Source organism: Canis lupus, chromosome 24, assembly GCF_011100685.1.
Source record: "Canis lupus familiaris isolate Mischka breed German Shepherd chromosome 24, alternate assembly UU_Cfam_GSD_1.0, whole genome shotgun sequence".
NCBI lineage: Eukaryota > Metazoa > Chordata > Mammalia > Carnivora > Canidae > Canis > Canis lupus.
Window position 1 is genome coordinate 38536782 of NC_049245.1, and position 16533 is coordinate 38553314.

A 16533-nucleotide genomic window follows, 5' to 3' on the forward strand; every position below is an offset into this window, starting at 1 on the left:
TCCACACGGACCCCTCTCACACATCAATCAACAGGAAGCCCCATTTGTGGTAAACAGAGAAAGAAAAATGTGTGTTTTTACTTCTTTTTCTCTTTTTAAACCTTCCCAATCTCATGGACACACACTGGACAAAAGGCAAAGTAAAAATAGATGGGCGAAGAAGGCCATCACCCATATCCTGACCCTGGAACATAAGCCAACTCTGGCTTTCATTGGGTGAAAGAGCCCTTCCACAAAGCCATTTGGTTAGAGCCTCACAGAGTCCTTAGATAACCATGTGCTCCATGTAATCCAGTAAACTGAAGATTCTAGCCTATCAAAATTTTCCAAATGTGGGGCACCTGGGTGGCTTAGTCAGTTGGGCATCCAACTTTTTATTTCGGCTCAGGTCATGATCTTGGGGTCATGGGACTGAACCCCTCATCAGTCTCCATGCTCAGTGGGAATCTGCTGAAGATTCTCTGTCTCCTTCTCCCTATGTCCCTCCCCTACTCCATGTTCTCTTGTTCTCTTTCTCTCTAAAATAAATAAATAAATCTTTAAAAAGAATTTTCCAGGGACACCTGGGTGGCTCAGTCTATTAAGCATCTGTCTTCAGGTCAGGTCACAATCCTTAAGTTGTGGGACCAAGTCCCATGTCAGGCTCCCTGCTCAGCGGAAAGTCTGCTTGTCCCTCTGCCCCTCCTACCTGCTCCTCCTCTTTCTCAAATAAATAAATAAAATCTAAAAAAAAAAAAAAAAAAAAAAAAAAATTCCAAATGTAGGAGAGAGCTTATGCCAAGATACCTTCCCTAGATGAAGCTCTAATTTGTGACAGCAGGGATGCCTGGGTGGCTCAGTGGTTGAGCATCTGCCTTCGACTCAGGGTGTGATCCTGGGGTCCTGGGATCAAGTCCCACATCAGGCTCTCCACAGCTTCTCCCTCTGCCTATGTCTCTGCCTCTCTCTGTGTGTCTCTCATGAACAAATAAAATCTTAAAATAAAATAAAATAAAATAAAATAAAATAAAAGTAAATAAAGTAAATAAAAATGAAACTAAAGGGCTCAGTTGGTTGAGCGTCTACCTTCAGCTCAGGTCATGATCCCAGGATCCTGGGATCCAGTCCCACAACTGGGCTCCCTGCTCACTGGTTAAAGTAAACTAGCCACCTCTACTTAAAGAAATACTATGTTGCCATTAAAGATGCCATTTACAACATACCTCATGATACAGAGACAGCCCTAAATTAAAATGTTAAATCAACAACAGGAAATAAAAACACATCTGCTACATGGTTCTAATTCATAAAACAATGTACACCCAGAAACAAGACCAGGAGCAAACAGGGTATCTAAGATGTTCTGAGATGTGCCCTTAAAAGGGCAGCTGTTGGGCAGCCCTGGGGGGCTCAGTGGTTTAGCGCCGCCTTCAGCCCAGGGCCTGATCCTGGGGACCCAGGATCAAGTCCCATGTCGGGCTCCCTGCATGGAGCCTGCTTCTCCCTCTGCCTGTGTCTCTGCCTCTCTCTCTCTCTCTCTCTCTCTCATGAATAAATAAATAAAATCTTAAAAAAAAAAGGGGGCAGCTGTCCTTGGAGGGAACGTTAACACCAGTGTTTCACTCCTCAGTCCTTTCTGTTCTTCAATTGTTCTTTAATACACACACACAGGGATCCCTGGGTGGCGCAGCGGTTTAGCGCCTGCCTTTGGCCCAGGGCGCGATCCTGGAGACCCAGGATCGAATCCCACGTCGGGCTCCCGGTGCATGGAGCCTGCTTCTCCCTCTGCCTGTGTCTCTGCCTCTCTCTCTCTCTGTGACTATCATAAGTAAATAAATAAATAAATAAAATAATAATAATAATAATACACACACACACACTCATTTTACAATGAAAAGAAAGTAATTTTATATGTTCTTACCCTTCCTTTGTAACGTAAGCTACATAAGAAGAAGGTTCTTGGTCAGAGAGGAAAGCTGCTGTGATGTGACCATTTTGTCAAGGCCCACAACCCCTCAATCCCCTCCTCCTCAACAAAAATCACCTGCTTGGAATGTATGTTACAGAAAGGAGTCAAATAGCAGAAGTCATCAAGGCAGGTCACAAAACACAATTTATGATCTAAGTTCAAAATAAAATGAGTTTTTTTTTAAAAAAACTGAAATGAGGGGCTCCCCGATGGCTCGGTTGGTTAAGTGTCCGACTCTTGCTTTGGGCTCAAGTCACGATCTCAGGGTCGTGAAGTCAAGTCAGGGGTCAGGCTCTGTGCTCAATGGGGAGCCCACTTGAGATTCTCTCTCTGCTCCTCCCCTCCCCCAACGCATGAGCAAGTGCTCTCAGATACATAAATTAATCTTAAAAAAATAGAATAAAAACAAAAAAAATGAAATGAAGTCTTTGTCATTCTAAACCAAAACCATTATAAAAAGAAAAAAGAGGGATCCCTGGGTGGCGCAGCGGTTTGGCGCCTGCCTTTGGCCCAGGGCGCGATCCTGGAGACCCGGGATCGAATCCCACGTCGGGCTCCCGGTGCATGGAGCCTGCTTCTCCCTCTGCCTGTGTCTCTGCCTCTCTCTCTCTCTCTGTGTGACTATCATAAATAAATAAAAATTAAAAAAAAAAAAAGACCCTTTTTTCCTCGGTCTCATTGTCTGTAATGTAGGATTGTCAGGAGGTATAGATAGGACGACTTACTTAAAACTCTAGAACAGTGCTGGGCACCTAATAAGTTCACAATGGTGGCTAGCAACTATTAAAATTCTCCTCAGATTCCTCTAGCACAATCCAAATGACTAGATCTAACAAGAAGCCATAGAAAGCATAACCTGGATATGTGACTACTGTGAACTTTTTAAGCAAAAGGAAGCAGCAGGGGACAGTGCCTTCAACCCCTCCATCTCTCAGAGGTACCTGCTTTAGGTTACTAGTGGGGAGGGTCAGCTCCAGTTCCCATGACTTTGCAACATGCTCACTGAGAGGTCTTGAGACAAGACCATTTAGAGAAAATTGCTAAGGAGCTCATCATCAATTTTTTTTTAAGATTTTATTTAGGGATGCCTGGGTGGCTCAGCGGTTAACACCTACCTTCGGCCCAGATCATGATCCTGGAGTCCTGGGATGGAGTCCCGCATCGGGCTCCCTGCACGGAGCCTGCTTCTGCCTGTGTCTCTGCCTCTCTCTCTCTCTCTCTCTCTCTCTCTCATGAATAAATAAATAAAATCTTAAATATATATATATATATATTATTTATTCATGAGAGATACACAGAGGGCAGCAGAGACATAGGCAGAGGAAAAAGCAAGCTCCCTGCGTGGAGCCCAATGAGGGACTCAATCCCGGGACCCCTGGGATCATGACCTGAGCCAAAGGCAGACACTCAACCACTGAGCTGCCCAGGTGTCTCTCATCATCAATTTAGAATTAAGGTTTATTAATAACATTGACAGATACCACACTTGCCAAAATGGGCATAAATAAAGTACTTCCTGTATGAGTTTGCTAGGGTTGCCATAATAGAACACCACCAGCTGGGCGGCTTAAATAGAAGTTTATTTTCCTCACAGTTCTGGAGGCTTGAAGTCCAAGATCAAGGTGTGGGCAGGTTTGGTTTCTTCTGGGCTCTGCCCTTGGCTTGCTCCTGAGCCCTGCTCTTTCCTCCCACCCCTGGTATCCCACTGCGTGTCCTAGTCTCCACTTCTCACAAGGACACCCAGTCGGGCTGGAATAGGGCGGGCCTTATTGGTTTCAGCTCAGGTTTCAGCTAGGGGCGGGCCCTCTAGCCTCATGTTAACTTAATCACATCTTTTTAAAACCTCTATCTCCAAATACAGGAGTCACAATCTGGGGTACTGGAGGTTGAGGCTTCAGCAAAGAATCTGCAAAGGGAAACACTCAGCCCCTAACACTTCCTGGATGCCTCTCTTGCAACCACTCAAGGCTTCTGTAGTCACTGAATCAGAAAGCTGAACAACAGCCCAAACATGAACTTCTTGCCTAACAGGTTTTTCTTTAAAAAAAAGGTGGGGGGGGAAACCTGTGTGGCTCAGCAGTTGAGTGTCTGTCTTTGGCTCAGGGTGTGATCTCGGAGTCCAGAGTCCTGGAGTCCAGTCCCACATGGATCTCCCTGCAGGGAGCCTGCTTCTCCCTCTGCCTGTGTCTCTGCCTGTGTCTCTGTGTCTCTCATGAATAAATAAATAAAATATTTTTTAAATAAAAATTAAAATAAGTTTTTAAAAAAAGGAGAGAAAGAAAGGGATAGAGTATGAGGCAACCTTCATGGGACACTAAGGGACATGGCTGAGCATAGTGAATATTTACTCTTTACTCCAGTGGCTCCTTACAGGTGCATTTTTGCCCACTCCCACCTCCACTCCCCAACCTCTGGCACAGGGGGCGGCTCAGCAGTGTCTGGAGACATTTTTGGTTGACTGGGTGGAGGGTACTGCTGGAATCCAGTGGCCGGAGGCCAGGGCTGCTGTCATGCATCCTACAGTGGACAGGGCAGCCCCTACAATGGAGGACTGTCAAGCCCCAGGCTGAGAATTCCTGAGGCCTAACCTGGCCAGGTCTGACTTCACCTTGTGTCACAGCAGATGGCCCAGCGGAGGGTGGGAGATCCTTCCAGGCCCCAATCTACGGGGAGAGCACTGTCCATGCTCCACACTTCTTCCTCAGGGAGGCTAGCCAACAGGCTCCTCCTCCTGGCATTAAGCAAATGCCACAGAGATCTAACTGCAGTGACAAGAGCATCCGGCCACCCTTCCATTTCCCACAGGGAGCCTCTCTTTCCCTGGGGCCCCTGCCAACCGCCTCTCCCATAAGCCCCCTCCCCCCCTACCCCGCCTGCCTGTTTATACAATGATTTTAAAAGCAACATTCAGATCCCAAATCAACCTGGTAAACTATTGTTTGAAAATCATGTTTTCCCCCTACCAAAAAAAATCATGTTTTTCATGGATAACTTGGCAAAAAAAAAAAAAATGTTTTTCTCTATTAGCAAAATCAGATTATCCCATCTCCTCCTCCTTATAGCAATATTATAATATTTTTAGACTAAAAGCAACATCTTAGCATGGGCTGCCACTTCCTAAATATCAGACACGACCAGGGGCACATCTATGAACCAACCTCATGAACTTCGGGTTCATACTGATTCTGTTTTTCACATACGTGTATTCTAAAAGGAAACTCCCTAATACTACTACAAAAAGAAAGCAAGTATCACTTGGCAAAAACAGAAAGAACCATAAAAATAATTGCTAGCCTTTCAATGTCTGGCTAAGAGCCACTCTAAGTGATCTTTGGCGATGTTTCTCCATCCATCTTTCCAACTCACACAAATAAAAGAAAACAAATACTAGTTTAAGAAATCAGCTGTTCTGGGTGCCTGGGCAGTGCAGTCAGATGAGCCTCCACCTCTTGGTTTCAGCTCAGGTCACGATCTCAGGGTCCCGGGATGGAGCTCCACGTGGGCTTCACGCTTCGTGCAAAGTCTGCTTGAGATTCTCTCTCCCTTTCCCTCTGCCCCTCCATCCTGCTTGTATGGTCTTTCTCTCTAAAATAAATAAATAGTTAAAAAAAAAAGAATTCCGCACTGTTGTAGCTCTTTAGATAGAAGTCATCTATAAGAATATTACAAGTAGTCTCTTTCTTTGGAAATTAAACCAAAGTCAAATGACTGTCATAAGTAAAGCTGAAGGCACTCCACAACCATTCCCAAAAGTGGCCACAAAATACCACCAGAGCTAATTCAGGACTTTCATCGTTTGCATCTGGGTACTGATGCTAAAAGAAAGGGTTTTCTTTATCCTTTCTTTTCCCTTTTTTTTTGTTTTAAGATTTTATTTATTTGTTCATGAGAGATACAGAGAGAGAGGCGGAGACATAGACAGAGGGAGAAGCAGGCTCCCTGCAGGGAGCCCAAGGCGGCACTCGATCCCAGGACCCAGGATCACAACCTGAGCTGAAGGCAGACGCACAACCACTGAGCCACCCAGGTGCTCCCTAAAAGAAAGTTCTATTCTGAGAAGTAACAGCCAAAAGTCTAAAGAAGGCTTGGCCAGTGCCTCTGCCTCTGCTTTACACCTCGTTGCAAGGTGCCTTAGGTCAAGGTCAAATGGCCACACTCTTTCCTTGAGACTAGCATGCAGGGTCTCCCATAACTGGCCTTTCTCCAGGAAGCCCCCGGAAGCATGGTTCCCATATCCACCTCTACCCTTCCACATCCCTGCCTGGATCTGTAATTCCTGTAATTCCACATCCCCTGGTGTCACCACCCATGGGGGGGCCTGGCCTGGGACTGGGCTGGGCAGGGACTCCGTAACAGGAAATGGATGGCACGAGTGCAGCTGGGCTGACTGGCAAACGACACTGAGGGCACTTTCCAATGGGCCGCTGCCAAGGCTTGTCCCGAATGCTCTGGTCCAAGGGAGCAATGAGCTGTTTACACAACTGTCTACTCCACCACGGAGAGGGGAAGGGCTGGGGTCTATCGATTTCACCGATCAGCCCATCCTCCTCCTCCATCCTGCCCCAAACACACCGATATACACTGTAAAATTAATACCACCTCTGCCGGGTCAAAAGAACACACATACACCTATATACACTCAATCCTCATGATTGGTGGTTTCTGCATTTGCAAATTTATCTACTACCTAACATCCATCACCTCAACATTAATACTCAAAGCACTGTGTGGTCATTCGTGGACATGTGTGGGGTGACATAACATCTATATCACCTCATGACTTCCCCAGCGGAGGTGGAACAAGGCAACACTGCCGTCCGGCCCCAGCTCCATACTGTACATACGTGTCCTTCCCACGGTCTATTTAGTGCCATGCTTTTTTGCATTTTGGAGCTTTTTGTTAGTGACATCACTATTTGAAATGGCCCCCAAGCGCAGGGCTGACATGCTGTCCAGTGTCCTCAGGACAGGCAGCCTGTGAGCTGCAGTGCCCTTGGTCATGAGTTCAATGTTAATGAATCAACGTTAATGAACCAAATACAGTGTCTTTAAACCAAAATATGCCTTTAGGGATCCCTGGGTGGCGCAGCGGTTTGGCACCTGCCTTTGGCCCAGGGCGCGATCCTGGAGACCCGGGATCAAATCCCACATCGGGCTCCCTGCATGGAGCCTGCTTCTCCCTCTGCCTGTCTCTGCCTCTCTCTCTCTCTGTGTGTGACTATCATAAATAAATAAAAATTAAAAAAAATATATGCCTTTAAAACAAGGTAAAACATGAGCAGAGGCTTGCAGAAAACTAACTCTGCACCTCCCCTAGGAGCAATGGTTCAGTATTCGCTAACTCAGGGTTAGCATGGGCCTTCTGGAACATAACCACCATGAACAACGGGAATCAACCAAAAAAATGTCTAATACTACCGCCGTCGTGTCAAAAGAGAAAGAAGAGAAAGGGCATTTTAACTCCACATTTGGGATCCCTGGGTGGCGCAGCGGGGATCCCTGGGTGGCGCAGCGGTTTGGCGCCTGCCTTTGGCCCAGGGTGCGATCCTGGAGACCCAGGATCGAATCCCACATTGGGCTCCCGGTGCATGGAGCCTGCTTCTCCCTCTGCCTATGTCTCTGCCTCTCTCTCTCTCTCTCTCTCTGTGACTATCATAAATAAATAAAAATTAAAAAAAAATAACTCCACATATTAGAGGGACAGCTTCAGACCTTTCAGTGGAATAAAGGTATGTATAAGAAGAACTCCCTGCGTTGGCATTTTTTTCTTCTTTCAGATAAACAGTGAAATCCACACTGCTGATGGACCTGGGTCCTGGCACGGTGCCGAGGACTGCTGCATAGGAGCACACAGCCTGCCACAGCCCTGTCACTAGGCTTAGTCATGTGAGGTCTGAGATGGCTTCTAGTGGTATCAAGTCCTCTGCGGGCATTTTCCAGCTAGAGTTCCTGCTCACCTAGACCCTCTACAGACACCCAGAAACAAGAGGACATGGGGCCCCCCGGGCGGCTCAGTCTGTTAAATGTCTACCTTTGGCTCGGGTCATGATCTCAGGGTCCTGGCATCAAGCCCCGTGATGGGCTCCCTGCTCAGTCAGGTGTCTGCTTCTGCCTCTGCCTCTACCTCCCACTTGTGCTCTCTCTCTCATGTCTCAAGTAAATGAAATCTTAAAAAAAGAAAAGAAAGAAGAGGACATGATGCAATTCAGAACAAGAGTCCACATGAGGCTCAGTCACACTCTCCAGGCTAGGAGAACAATGTCTGTCTTTCTTTCTTTCTTTCTTTCTTTCTTTCTTTCTTTCTTTCCTTTCTTTCCTTTGTTTTCTTTCTTTCTTTCTTTTTATTTATTTATTTATTTATTTATTTATGAATGAAAGAGGAGAGATTAAGAAAGAGAGAGAACCCAAGCAGGGAGGAGCAGCAGAGGGAGAGGGAGAAGCAGACTCCCAGCTGAGCGGAGAGCCCAATGCGGGGCCTGATCCCAGGACCCAGGGATCATGACTTGAGCCAAAGCAGATGCTTAACCCACTGAGCCACCCAGGTGCCCCTGGGATCCAAACTCTTAACTAACAAACCCACAAACCCATGTGTCAGTCTCTCCTGAGTATTCAAGACTGTAGCCTACAAAATTCTTATCTTTATTCTCCTAGCATTTTGAAGATGTGATAGACCGTAAAGAGCTGCCACTCCCAAATTCTCTACCCTGATGCCACGTGGCAAACAAAACAAAACATAACAAAACAAAACCCCCACAACAACTACATTCATTGTTCCCGGAGGGAAAGAGAATTCAACTGAGGACAAGCACACTGGGGGAGCAGCGCTGACCGAACACCTGCTCTGAGATACACCCCACATTCTCCTAACTGGGAGGCAGGCTCACCTGAGTTCTAGTCAGTTTGTGCCACACGTTCTTGGCCAGGATTAACTGCTTAACCTTTCTGAGCCTCAGTTTCCTTATCAGGAAAACGAGCGTAAAAAATACCAGCATCAAAGGGGCGCCGTGCAGCCTGGGCAAGGGAACCTCAGTTTAGAGCCAAGACATTGCAGATCCCACGTAAGCACTGGTCTCCTCCGTGGTCAGGGAGTGGGTCACGCCACATGTTGATTTAAATTCTGCACCCTCTTTAGGATGCCTGGGTGGCTCAGTGGTTGAGCATCTGACTTTAGCTCAGGGCGTAATCCCGGAGTCCTGGGATCGAGTCCCACATCGGGCTCCCTACAGGGAGCCTGCTCTCCCTCTGCCTGTGTCTCTGCCTCTCTCCCTCTCTGTGCCTCTCATGAAAAAATAAATAAAATCTTTAAAAAGAAAAAAATTCTGCAGCCTCCAGCAAAAGGTAAGCATGAGCCTTGAGAGCAGGAGGTGCCCCCCCATCTTGCCCCACTGCCCCTCGCCCCCGGGAGATGAAGCCAGGCCGGGAATGTGTCCCCTGGGCTTACGGGATACACTCATGTGCACCGGCCACCATTCACTGCAGTAACCACTCACCATAAATTTATTATCTTACAGTCCTGAAGGTCAGGAGTCCACAGCAGGTCTCGCAGGCCTCCAATCAAGATGTCAGCAGGGCCGGCTCCCCTCTGGGGCCTGTTTCCTTGATGCTTCCCCTTTCTAGACGCCCCCTGTGTGCTCCCTTCTTCATTTTCAAGGCAGCAATGGAGCGTCTTTCAATCTCTCTCAGAATCACTCTCCTCTCAAGAGCGCTTGTGAAGACACTGGGCCCACCTGGCTAATCCAGGACAGTCTCCCCATCTCAAAATCATTACCGTAATCACATTGGCAAAGTCTCTCTTGCCATGAGAGGTCACACACAGGCAGGTCCAGGGGGCTGTTATTCTGCACACCACACCATACACGCTGTATCCCCTGGAACAATCCAGGTTTCTTTTTTTTTTTTTTTCTTTTTTAAAATTCTTTTCCATTAAATGCTTGACTTCTTACATTAATAGCACACAAGGGGGACGCCTGGGTGGCTCAGCAGTTAAGCCGCCTGCCTTGGGCCCAGGGCGTGATCCTGGAGTCCTGGGATCGAGTCCCACATTGGGCTCCCTGCATGGAGCCTGCTTCTCCCTCTGCCTGTGTCTCTGCCTCTCTCTCTCCCTGTGTGTCTCTCATGAATATATAAAACAGAAATAAAATCTTTAAAAAAAAAATAGCACACAAGGTTTTTCACATAAATCACCCACCAAAAAAACTCTTCACTAGAATATGAGTCTTGTATTTAAAGATGAGAACTAATTCACCTTACAGGCCCAAACACCACCTAAGCTGCTATCCCTTAGTGGAGGAAAAGAGACAAAGGCAGAAGGGACCCAGGGTGCCTTCTTTTTGCCTGCAGCTCCCTTCTGGTACCCCAAATTCCCCACCCCCGGTGCTCAAATCATGTGGTTAAGACTTGATGCCATCAACCAGTGAAGCTCTCTGAGCCACAGAGTCACATCAGAAGAATGAGTAAGCAGCAATCTGAGAACGTCCAACAGACTTCTTCCTGGACCATCTAGAAAAGGTTATCCGCTCCCCAGATCATAAACTGGAGATCAGCTTCAGGTCTTCCTTCTTTCAAAAAGGATTTACTGGGCACCTACTCTGTGTGATGGTGATTAAGTTGTCACCAACTGGGGCCCCAGGGTGTTCCCAGCCGAATGATCACACGAGCACATGTCGTATTCCAACTGTGTGAGACGGAAAAGGGGCAGGTTCTCAGAGGCTCTGAGGGGGATTTGATCTCTTATCAGGAACATCAGGAGAAGGCCTCCCCTAAGGATGTGAGACCGCAGTAAGGCTTATTGGAAGACTGAGCTTTGAGTAAGTGAAGAGGGGAGAGGGCATTCTAGGCAGAGAACAGGATGTCCAAAGGTCCTGTGTCAAGGGGGAGCCCAGGAGGAGATACCGAGCACAGTGTGGCTAGAGGAGAAAGGGGCCAGACTCTACCATAGAGCATGTGAAGATGATAGTGGAAGGAGGCAGGAGCCACAACAGAACCTTCTGTGATGGTGGAAATGCACGTACCTTCAGCGTCCAACATGCAGGCACTGCCCACATGTGGGCGGGAACTACCAAAAAGTGGCTAGTGCCACTGAGGAGCTAAATTTTAAATTTAATTCTAATTATTTTAACTCTGAAGGTAAACAGGCAGATGAGGCTCATGACCACCATGGAGGACAGCACAGGGCCTCACAGAGATGGAAAGCCACAAGAGGGCTTCGGGCAAAACATTTTCATGATCAGAACATTTGGCCACACCTGCTCTGGCTGCAGGGATCCCTGGGTGGCGCAGCGGTTTGGAGCCTGCCTTTGGCCCAGGGCGTGATCCTGGAGACCCGGGATCGAATCCCACATCGGGCTCCCAGTGCATGGAGCCTGCTTCTCCCTCTGCCTGTGTCTCTGCCTCTCTCTCTCTCTGTATCTGTCATAAATAAATAAAATATTTAAAAAAAAAAGAACATTTGGCCACATCTGCTCTGGCTGCAGAGTGGAGACCTCACTGGCCACTTACCCATGGAGGTAAGTGATGATGGTGGCCTTGAGAGACAAGTGGACAGATTGGCTCAGGGCATGATCCCAGGGTCCTAGGATCAAGAGCCACATCAGGCTCCCTGCATGGAGCCTGCTTCTCCCTCTGCCTGTGTCTCTGCCTCTCTCTGTGTGTGTCTCTCATGAATAAATAAATAAAATATTTTTAAAAAATACAATGGAATCCTATTAAGCAATAAAAAGGCACTTTGAAACCATTGTGCTGAAAGAAATCAGACACAAAGACAGCATACTGCATGATACCATTTATATGAAATTTCCAAAAAATGCAAACTGATGGAAATAAATCAGTGGGTTTTTTTTTTTTTTAAGATTTTATTTATTTATTCATGAGAGACACAGAGAGAAGACAGAGACACAGGTAGAGGGAGAAGCAGGCTCCTCACAGGGAGCCGGATGTGGGACTCTATCCCTGAACTCTGGGATCACACCCTGAGCCAAAATCAGATGCTCAACCACTGAGCCACCCAGGCACCCCAGATCAGTGGCTTTAAATGCAAATGGACATAGGGAAGCTTTTTGGGGGTGATGGAGGTGTTTGAACACTGAACTGTGGTGATGGCTGTACAAACTCTATCACCTGAAGGTGGTTTTTTTTTTTTTAATTTTATCTATTTATTTTTAAATAATCTCTACACCCAGCCTGCAGGACTCAAACTTACAACCCAAAGATCAAGATTTTCACGGTCTTCCCACTGAGATAGCCAGGGACCCCTATAACCTTACTTAAAAAAAAAATCAGGGATCCCTGGGTGGCTCAGTGCTTTAGCACCTGCCTTCAGCCCAGGGTGTGATCCTGGAGACCTGGGATGGAGTCCCACATCGAGCTCCCTGCATGGAGCCTGCTTCTCCCTCTGCCTGTGTCTCTGCCTCTCTCTCTCTCTCTCTCTCTCTCTCTCTCTGTCTCTCATCAATAAATAAATAAAATCTTTAAAAAAAAATCAGTGAATTGTGGGGCATCTGGCTGGCTCAGTTAAGCATCTGCCTTCAGTTCAGGTCATGATCCTAGGGTCCTGGGATCGAGTCCCACATCAGGCTTCCTGCTCAGTGAAGAGTCTACCTCTCCCTCTCCCCCTCCCTGCTCTGGTACTCTCTCTCTCAAATATATAAAATATCTTTTAAAAATCAATGAGTTGTACATTTACTATATAAGTATTTTATGATATATAAACTATACCTCAATAAAGTTGTTTAGGGACACCTGGGTGGCTCAGTGGTAGAGCATCTGCCTTTGGCTCAGGTCGTGATTCCAGTTCCGGAATCGAGTCCTGCATCAGGCTTCCCACAGGGAGCCTGCTTCTCCCTCTGCCTATGTCTCTGCCTCTCTCTCTCATGAATAAATAAATAAAATCTTTAAAATAAAATTGTAAAAAAAAAAAAAAAAACCCTGGTAGAATATGAACCTAATCAGCTCTTTCCAATCCCAGTTCATATCTAGTTCCTAGTCCAAATACATCAAAAATCAAAGCATCCTCACCCAATCTGGCCACAAAGCCCAAAGGTAAAGTCTTAGTTCAACCACAGCGCAAGCTCCTTGCCCTACAATAGCACACCAGGGCCTCGACACACTTGGTTGGAATAGTTTAATGCAGTCAATCATTTTCCCAGGTTTGATCAGAACAAGGAAATCTACAGTATTTTTAATGTCCCAGCATCAAGGGCCCCTTCGTCTCAAAGGAGCATTCTGGAGAGCCTCCAATAGCAAACCCGATGCAAAGGTCTATTTTATTTATCACCATTAGCCCCAGCAAATACTACGTTGTACTGAGTGCTTACTATCTGAAGCTTTATATGGATTAAAAACAACCCTCTGAGGTATCCATAATTCTTATTCATCCCACTTTACAGATGAAAAAAATGAGACGCAGAAAGGTAAAATAATTTTCCCCAAGTGAAATGATTGGTCAGTGATGAGCCTGGGCTTGGACCAAGCTCAACTCCAGAACCCACACCCCTAACAACCAATGCCTGGTGTCTCACCACAAAGGGAATTCCATGCAGTGAGCAACCAAGCACGTGAAGCCAGAATGCTTTCCAGCCATGCGGAGCACATGCCACGTTTCCTGACTGAACCACTACAAAAGTTTCCCGGCATCAGGATGCACTAACGTTCTCAAGAGAGACAAAACAGCACTGGAGCCACGCGATTCCTTCAGCAAATAAACTGCAAGTCCTGGCGACATATGCTGAGTGACCCCTGTGTTAATTACACTCTGTCCCCTGGGACTCCCGACACCTAGATTTTTTTGGTCTAACCATAAAAACCCAACCATTCTACAGCTTAGAGCCGTTTAGGTGAGGTGAGTCGCCTATGTTCAAATCCACCCCCTCACACTGGCTACCTCTGGGACCTCAAACAAATTATTTAACATCATGAATTTTAAATTTCCTTGTCTATAGAATAAGGAAACTAACTCCCAAAATTCAGAGTCATTATGAAGATTAAAACAGGGCTATTTATGTCAAACACCCCACAGAAAGCCAGGCCCATGACAGACAGTCCCTGACTTATGACTGTTCAGACTTTGGCTTTTTTCAAAATCAATATGCATTTGATATAAACTGTATTTCCAACTGTAATCTTTTCCCGGTGATGAGATCCTCCCCCGTGATGACGGGCAGCAATGAGCCCGAGCTGGCCATGAAATCACAAAGGTAAATACTGGTAACACTGACAACCACCCCACACCCATACAACCATCCTGTCTTTCACTTTCAGTACAGTAGTCCATGCATTACATGAGATATTCAACACCCTGTTATCAAATAGGCTTTATGTTACACGATTTTCCCAACTGTAGGCTAACTTAAGTGTTATGAGCATATTTAAGGTGGGCTAAGCTATGATGTTCAGTAGGTTAAGTGTAATAAATGCACTCTCAAGATATTTTCAACTTACAATAGATTTATCCGGATGTAACCCCTTCAAAAGTCCAGAAACACCTGTATTAGTTTCTTCTTCCTTTAACACTCCCCCTGCACTACATTTCAGGGAGCCTTTCCACCACTCTGCTTCCCAAAGTGTTTCCAAACATCAAGATCCCCCACCTTGATGTGGCTACTCCTAAAAAATACAAATTAAACACAAATATATGCAAATGCCTGGCTCTCCTGATACATGATTTGAATCCGAATCTGTGTCACTGTTCAGGAAACACGTTAGTTTCAAAGTGGTAAATTCTAAACCGGGGTGTGATCCTCCTTTCCAATTCCAAACACATTTTTTTTTTCAAACACTTTTTTTTAACCATCTGCACTACTCCGGCTGACCCTCCATATTAACAGTACCTATATCTCTATCATGATAATTATCACTTTTAAGTAATTATCTGCATTTTTCTCTCATGCACTCAATCAGGAGTTCTCAACTACCACAGCGCAGTAAAGTCATCTGGGATAGCTTTAGAAAAATTAAATAGATACCCAGGTCTCAGTCCAGATTTTTTTTTTTTTAAGATTTTATTTATTTATTCATGAGAGAGAGAGAGAGAGAGGCAGAGACACAGACAGAGGGAGAAGTAGGCTCCATGAAGGGAGCCCGATGTGGGACCGGATCGTGGGACTCCAGGATCAGCCCTGGGGCCAAAGGCAGGCGCTCAACCGCTGAGCCACCCAGGTGTCCCCCTACTCCAGATTATTTCAAAGGTTTAACACCACACACACACACACACACACACACACACACACACACACACACACGACAGGGATGGTAACTGTTAAGCTCCCCTGGTGACTGCAATGCACAGCCAGTGTCAGGAGCCTTGCTCACGTTGGACAAGACTTATTTAATCTTTGCATTCCAGCCACCTGACACCGCCCCTGCACATAGTAGGCATCTCATAATTGTTTTATTTTTTTTTATTTTTTTATTTATTTATGATAGTCACAGAGAGAGAGAGAGAGACAGGCAGAGGGAGAAGCAGGCTCCATGCACCGGGAGCCCGATGTGGGACTCGATCCCGGGTCTCCGGGATCATGCCCTGGGCCAAAGGCAGGCGCCAAACCGCTGCGCCACCCAGGGATCCCCTCATAATTGTTTTAAACGCGAATTAATAACTAGAGGACTTGAGTCCACTCATCACACAAATTCATCAAAATATTAATGAGCGTGTATACTACACGCAGCCACCATCCAGGCATAGAGCTCCAGTTAATGATCATTCTTTAGCCTTGAGTATCAGGATTAAAACTCGCGGGGGGGGGGGGGGGGGAAGAACAGCGAAGGCAGAGATGGGGAGGGCGGGGGTGCATCTCTGGGTTCAATCTCCATTTTGCAGCATCTCCCTCCCCTGCAGTCCTTAACCTCGCTGAGCTCGGTTCCTCCTCGGTTCTACACCCACAGGGCCCTTCAGAACGTTCAAGGAAGACGGGGACAAAGACCCCACAAAATGGCAGCTGGAATCATTCCTTTTTTTCTTTTCTTTTTTTTAATTCCACGCACACCTGCTGGAAGCTAGCTAGCCGCCGCGAGGGCTCGGCCTCCCCATCCCCTGCACCGAGCCCCGGACGCCGCAGTCGGCGGCGGCCACAAGGAAATGCCCCGGGATTGCAGGATGTTCAGGGGCAGGGCGGGCCCCAGGCCGCAGCCCCGCCCCGCGGCCGGGGTCAGCCTTGCTGGGACGTCAGCCTCACCTGGGCGGCCCCGGGGAAAAGCACATTCCAGGCCCCCCCCCCCCCCCGCCCCCAAGAACTACCGACTGGCGGCCTGGCAGGGGCTGGCAGGGGCCTGGCTGGGGCCAGGGAACATGCATTTATCCTAAGCAGCCCCCAGGTAAGTCAGTCGCAGGCACAGTCCCCGCCACGGTCCCAACAGGTCACTGCCGTCCTGGGCGCGGGAGGTCGGCAGGGCGCAGACCCTCCCCGGGCTCTGCTCTCCACGAGCGGGGAACCTCCGCGCAGGCTGCCCGGGGCCGCAGGTGCGGGAAAGGCACAGCAGGTGGCGCCCCCCCCCCCCCCCCCGCCAGGGGCCCCTTCCCGGAGTGCGAGGGATCCGAGTGCCCCGGGCGACCCGGAGGGGCCCCGCCCAGCCCCCTGCGCCGCCGGTTCCCG

The 16533-nt window shown here is 47.5% G+C and overlaps 1 protein-coding gene across 1 annotated transcript in view; it reads right to left on the bottom strand.

Moving 5' to 3' along the window:
- Positions 1 to 16533, bottom strand: part of ATP9A (ATPase phospholipid transporting 9A (putative)) — a 133014-nt gene that overhangs the window by 115848 nt on the left and 633 nt on the right. The window lies entirely within an intron of this gene.